The sequence below is a fragment of the Triticum dicoccoides genome, chromosome 3A, assembly GCF_002162155.2.
Source record: "Triticum dicoccoides isolate Atlit2015 ecotype Zavitan chromosome 3A, WEW_v2.0, whole genome shotgun sequence".
In the NCBI taxonomy this organism is placed as follows: domain Eukaryota; kingdom Viridiplantae; phylum Streptophyta; class Magnoliopsida; order Poales; family Poaceae; genus Triticum; species Triticum dicoccoides.
In genome coordinates, this window is record NC_041384.1 from 658,505,111 (window position 1) to 658,512,164 (window position 7,054).

Below are 7,054 nucleotides of genomic sequence, written 5' to 3' on the forward strand. Positions count from 1 at the left end.
CAATCAGACGGGCCAAACCATGCGATCAGTGTTTTTTGAAAACTGTCAGCTCAAACGTGGTGGTTTTTTGAAAAAAAAACCGAAAGGTGGTGGTTTTCTGTTTTAGCGTCCCCTAATGTGGTGGTTTTTTGCAATTTACTCCTAGAAAGTAGATGCATGTCGGCAGCATTAAACTTGGTCAACAGCATTTACACAGATGCATGCATGGTTGCATGTCGGCGGCAGCAGCAGCTGCTACTTAGCAAGGTAGTAAATCGGCAGGTCGGCAAGTCGGCAACACTTGCGTGGCTTACCAGTTAAGGCAAGCTAGGTAGTAACTAGTAGTAGTTTCTACTCCCTCCGTCCAGGTGCATAGGGCATCTAAGGTGCTGCATCGCAACCTAGGTGTGTGGAGATTGGATGGAGAAGACTAAACCAAAAATCAATGATAATAATGATTCCTATTTGGCCGACTTCGAAAATTGGGAGGAGCCAACCACAACGTTGGTTTCCCATGCCATTAATTCCTAAATAGCAACATGCAATACCTATTTAATGCGCCAACCAATGAAAATGTTAGCATGCAAAATGAAAATTAATGATCATGCAGAATGAGGAACTTATTCCATGCATGGTGACTTATATATTTGGAATACTAATTTTTCGTTAGACGCCCTATGCACCTGGACGGAGGGAGTAGTGTAGTACACTTATAAGATGAGGTGGGCAGCTAGTAGAAATATCTTAGCTCCATAGTCGGTTTGTACTGCCTATAAATAGGCCCCAAGTCCCCGGTTGTAATAATAAGGCCATTCAGATTCAATACAAGACATTTCCTCCTCCTAGTACCACCGTGTGTGCTCCAAGCCTCAAGAGCTATGTACTACTACTACTGCTACTACGTGTGTGTGTGATCACTAGTGAGTGTGTGAGTAGTACGTGTGTGTGCTCATCCGCCGGTCATTTATCAGTGTATTCGAGTGCTAGCGAGTAGTTCTGGGCTAACAGTCATGGCATCCGCTTACAGAGCACACTTAACATGCAATAACTTTCCCACTCCAGCAGCATTCGCCTGTGCCCGAACAGCAAGCCAAATTTCGCAGGCTGCCAGCAAAGTCTCATTGAGATGTTTCACGAGTGAAATTCAACTCCTTTTGACAATGGCATATCAGCCACACTAGTGTGTGTTTGAGAGAACTTAACCCAATCCACCAAGAACATACCCCAAAAATTATGTTACGAGCAGAGCAGACTAGCAAAAAGGACCTGCAGAATATGTAGAGCTTCCACACGGTATATAACATCAAAACATGGCTTTCCAAGTTACAGGTTTACCATATATCACCTCCCAACTAATACCTTTCCCGAATATTAACCGACATCTCAGTAGCTATCAGATTTGCCAAAAATATGAACGGCACAAAACTGGGCATGTAAGAACCAACACCATATGCAATACGTACTATCTAAGACTAATCTAAGGCTGACAAGAGTATATAAGTTGGAGACGGAGCATCAGCATCATCAGCAGCAACATGTTACCACCAGCAGCAGCTCAAGCGTGCTTCGCCTTCTCATGGGACTGGAGCGCCGAAGCACTGCCGAATGTCCTGAAAGAATCGACGAGAGCACACGCGTTAGATGTCAAGCTTGCACACCAGAACACAAAGTTTGTCAGGCTGTCTGCATACCTGCTGCACGACTTGCAGGCGTGGGCGCCGCCGACATATTTGGACTTGAGATTTGGCTTGCTGTTCCCGGGCGCCTTGTCGGCCTGCTTTGCTGGATGGGGAGTTGCCACATGGACAGTTTTCTTGTCATCTGAAGTAAATGGGGATTTAGTTAGTTGTAAAAACTGTTCTTACGACGGCACCCGTAATGAAGGCTGACAAGGGTCCACGGTAAGTATCGACGCACCTGTGCCCTGGCCAGATGGTGTTTCAATCTTTGCCTTCTTGTCAGGAGCAGGCGTCTCCAAGGCGGTTTCGGCCGTCCTCTTCGTGCCAACCTCAGGCTGCAGTGCACAAGAGTCAGATGAGACTGTTGAAGCAAACCGAAATAATGAGAACTGTTGGACCCATACCTTAGGAGTGTTTTTGTCTTCCTGATCACTTGTATCCTCCTTGTTACTGGTATCGTCAGAGCCAGGTGTCTCCAAGGCAGTCTCGGCGGCCACCATCTTCTCGCCATCCTCGGGCTGTAGTGCACAAGGGTCAGATGATGCTGTTGAAGCAAATGGAAACAAATGAGAACCGTTGGATCCACACCTCAGGAGTGTTTTTGTTTTCCTCATCACTTGAACCCTCTTTGCTACTGGTGTCGTCAGAGGCAGGTGTCTTGAAGGCAGTCTCGGCCACCGCCTTCTCGCCATCCTCAGGCTGTAGTGCACAACAGAGTCAGATGATGCTGTTGAAGCAAATGGAAACAAATGAGAACTGTAAGCTATCAGATCCACACCTTAGGACTGTCTTTGCCCTCCTCTTTGCTACTGGTATCCATCTCTTCACTACTGGCACCATCTTCTTCAGAATCGGTATCTAAGCTACTGTACCCATCATCGTCGTACTGGATAAAAAGGTTTCATTGCCATCAATATTTCAAACAATTAAGAGGGTGAAGGCACTTGCATTATCATCAGTGAACACACTTACATCATCTGAATCTGAAGAAGAAAAGTCACTATCATCCTCACCACTGCCATGGTTGTCTGCAACCTTTTTATCACCCTTTGCTGTTGGAGGCTTTGCCACATTGCCTTAAAGATGGAACATAGAGAGGCACAGATGTGGCCCAAAATTTATTAGTTCAGCCAGCTTAATGAGGAAACACAATTGCCCTTCAAGATTATAAAATGATAAAAGACAAAATCTGCTTACCAACAATAGGATTGGTCACTTGATTGTTTACAGTTTCCACTTCATCTTCGCTAGAATCAAACTCGCTAGAATCAAACTCGCTAGAATCAGACTCGCAGATAGGCACAAAAATCTTGTAACCACACGCAAACACACTGGCAGTTTTTGAGCTGTGTGATAGCTCAAACTGTTTCTCAAAGATCAAATCACAAGGAATCTGAGGGTGATTTTCAGCCGACAGAGTTCCAATGGCCCCCTTCTGATCACCAATTTTAGCAGATACTAGAATGCCGACACTTCCTTTCTCTGTTTCACCCAGGGCAACCTGAAATCAGTAACCAGAACATGCAAGTAAATCCGTTAGCTTAAGGAGAGACCACTGGTTAAGCTTAAGAGAAGTACACACAAAAGGCAATGAGGGACATGGCTAAACCTGTGTGAGATGAACAACACGCCCTTCACCAGGGTCGCAATAAACTGTCTGTCCCGGCTTCACTTCCACACCTGAACCAAAATAGCAACCCATAAGGCAATAAACACTTATAATTTAACCCACCAATGATGTCTTTTTACTATTATAAGAACGATAGTTAATGTAGCCCCAACAAAAGGGTATCACAAACAAGATGATCACAAATGGAAACTGCTGCTTCACCAAATAAAGATGTTCTGCAGTACTGTTGGTATTCAAATAGACATAGGTGTATTAGAAAAATAAATCAATATAGCAGCAATGCCATCTCACTGCAACATAATGCTTGGCAAACTATATGGTCATACATGAAAATTTTGCTGATTCACCAAATAATTAAAGATTTTCTGCAGTTCTTTCGGTAGTCAAATAGACAAAGTTGTATAAAAAATCTACATAGCAGCAATGCCATCTCACTGCAAAAATAATGTTTGGAGTGACGACCAAAGAAAGCAAACGCTAACATCAGTTACCGCTATTGATTGAACTGCAAAACAGCTTGCTGTTCAGTGACAATAACTGTGATGAACCACCAAGGTGCAGAAGTATAAATTGTGTAGCTTCCAGCAGTGCAAGCTCGAGAAGGAACACCACTATTCCCCTACAAATCATCCATCCTACGAGGCGACATGCAAAAAATACGACCAGGAAGCATGGCACATACTCAACCTCGAGCAATCAAGCCCCACGCACGCAAACGAACCAGCCGAGCCTAAACATATCGTCTCCCAGCACAACGCACGGCCAGCGTCAGGACGAGACCGCGCACCCGCCGCACGAGACGAGACGGCCGGCGACGCGCGTGATCGCCCAAAATTCGAAGCAAAAGCTCTGGAAACCGGCCCGGGCCACCGCGAGAAAGAAGAAGACCAAATCGCATCGAGCGGAAGCATGGCTTACCCCAGAACTTCATCGTGGTCGCTCGGGGAGTCGAAGGCGCGGCCGCGCGAAAACCTTAGCGGATTGGAGCGGGAGGCAGAGCAGGAGGGTCGGGTTTAGGGTTTTGGCGGTGGAGACGACGGAGGGGAGCAGGGGAGCGGACTCCAAAATTTAAAGAGAGGCGGACGGTCGAGGGCCGTTTGATTCTTCTCCCTGAGACCTGTCCGTCCGCCCGTTGTTTTTCCTTCTTTATTAATTAAGAAAAATAATACCCAAAAGGCATCTTAGAGTCCGTAGTTTGCTTTCATCTTTTTTTTAACTATAGTAGAATGTCCTTGTTTTGTCATGCCCCCTTTAATTTTTTCCTGACTGCATATATATATAGGGGCTGTTCGGATGGAGTTCTAAGAGCAACTCCAATGGGACGACCCATTTTGTCCGTTTGGATCATCTGAATACAAAAGTTGGCTAAATGGGGCGATCCAAACGGACACAGCGTCCGCCTGCTGTCCGTTTCGTGTCCGCTCAGACCCAATTTTATCCCAAATTTGGGACACATTTGGGTCCGCGGCGGACACAAAGCAAACGCTTTCTGTGGCCTCCTCTTCCGCCTTCGTCCGCTGCATGCGAGGACTGGCCCATCTATCAGCCACCCACCCATCCCACCCCCGTCTCTCTCCTCCTTTTCTCTTTCTCCCATCCACCCCACAGTGCCCCGCCACCGGCCACTTCGGCCTCCGTCGCGAGCTAGCAGGGAGCAAGGGGCAGCGCCGGAGAAGCACCGGAGCCGGGGCAACGCCGGGCCAAGCGGATGCTCTCGACGACCTCGTTGCACAGGCGGCGCACCTCCACAGCGAGAACACGCGCGACCCCATGCTCTCGACGACCTGCTGCTGGCGTACAACGCGGGTGGCGTGCGGTGCGCTGCCGGGGCGAGAGCTACTGCAGCCCCGGCGAGCTGCTGCGGGCGGAGATCAGGCACGAGTGGCACGGGGCCAGAGCTACGGGGAGGGGCACGCATCGTGGGTGTCGTGCGGTGCGCGGCCGGGGCGAGAGCTGCTGCAAAGCCGGCGAGGCGCATGCGACGGGGCGCGGGCGCGGCGGTGTGGGAGCTGCGGGGCGGGGCGCGGGGCGAGGCTGCACGGCTATTGGTTGGAAGCTCGTCGGATGCAGATCAGATACTCGTCGGATGCTAGTCAGACAATCATTGGATGCTGACATCAAGCTGTGCACGGAGCCTATTGACATGAAGCTGCTCGTGCTCTGCGTGTGATGTCTACGCGGGGGGCGGCTGCTTGCATGCATGTGCTGGTGCGAGCGCGCGACCGAAGCACGGGCATCGGCGGAGGCGACCTCGCGGGGGCGTGACCGAGTGCGAAGCGGGGGTGGGGCGCGCGCGACGGGCCCGGCGAGCTGCGGACGGGAGCTCGCGGGCGAGGCGGCGGAGGTGAGCTCGCGGGCGCAGGGTGAGGTCGCGCGGGAGCTCGCCCACCAGGTGTTTGACTAAATGCCGACGCGGATATGCACAAAATGGGTCTAGCTTCCGTTGAGCGCACCGGTCGACCCAAACGAAAAAGCGGATGCGGATAGGCGGATGGGCGACCCAAACGAATAAAAAGCGGACAAAATCAGCGTCTGTTTAGGTCGCCCCATTAGAGTTGCTCTAAAAGGTAGCTGCTTCCTCGGACAGAAATCTTTACCATAGGCCTCCAAAATTCAACCTGAGAATTGTGCCCGAGTCAGACAGCTTTGTGTGGAAGCCAACTAAACAACCCCATAAACACACTGCATGTTAAATTTCGCATATATAGAAACAAATAGCTTGCAATAACTGAAATGCACTTCACTTGTAATGTACTTCGATAATAATCAAGTGCTCACAAGTTGCTAAGGAGAAGCTTCAAATGTTTTGCTTCTGTTTTGGATGAGAGCCCGCACCTATAGAACTTTTATTGCTAGTGGTATATTTCACTGGAGGATTTAATGGAGATAAATGCATATATGAATTCACATCTTATCATGATATTTTTCTCTGAATCTTGTTATTGTTTCATATTCATCGTTCTATTCAGATTTTGATTGCTTGCCACGTATGTCACATCAAATCATGAGCTTTGTGAATTGCGTAAGACTTGACGGTGAGTGGTAGCAGTGTCATATGACATTCATTAAGCTTTGTAGATACAACAGTAGCCATATCCAAATACTAGCGGGCAGAGGCGCGGCAGCACCCCGCACCCGTCGGAGAGTCCATGTGATGTCGATCATTTTTTAAGGAAAACACTTCCCCTCAGTCGGTTGATCCGCGCTGGGCATCAACTGGACTTGCTGTTGCAGATTGGGTGTGATTGCACGGCTGCCTAGCGTTCGCTCCATCGCTCTCCATCCTTATATCCATGACAGCCACCCATCCCCTCGTGTCTCTCTCTCTTTCCTTGAGGAGATTTCTTCTTCGTTCCGATCAAGCTGCCATGGGTGTCGGGGGATGACCCCCGGGTAGGCTCGGGGGTACTAGGCGCTTTTTCAAGACATTGGGGCGGCCAAGGCCCCACAATCCGACTGGCCCTCCAGCCGTCTCCCCAGCAGCGGGCCAGTTGGGCACGACGTTATGCCCGGGCCAGCTAGCCGTAGCCGGTAGCCGGTGGGGGTCAGCGCTTGTCCAATCCCACCGTATGACAAGACCCTCCCACAGTTGTGGAAGATGTGTCTGAAGGAAATATGTCATAAGGCAATAATAAAGTTGTTATTATATATTTCCTTATATCACGATAAATGTTTATTATTCATGCTAGAATTGTATTAACCGAAAACTTGATACATGTGTGGATACATAGACAAAACACCATGTCTCTAGTAAGCCTCTACTAGA

General features: G+C 49.0%; 1 pseudogene; it reads right to left on the reverse strand.

Annotated features, from left to right (window-relative positions):
- Positions 1-913: 913 nt before the first annotated feature.
- On the reverse strand, positions 914-4,311 carry LOC119272589 (annotated as a pseudogene).
- Positions 4,312-7,054: the final 2,743 nt, after the last annotated feature.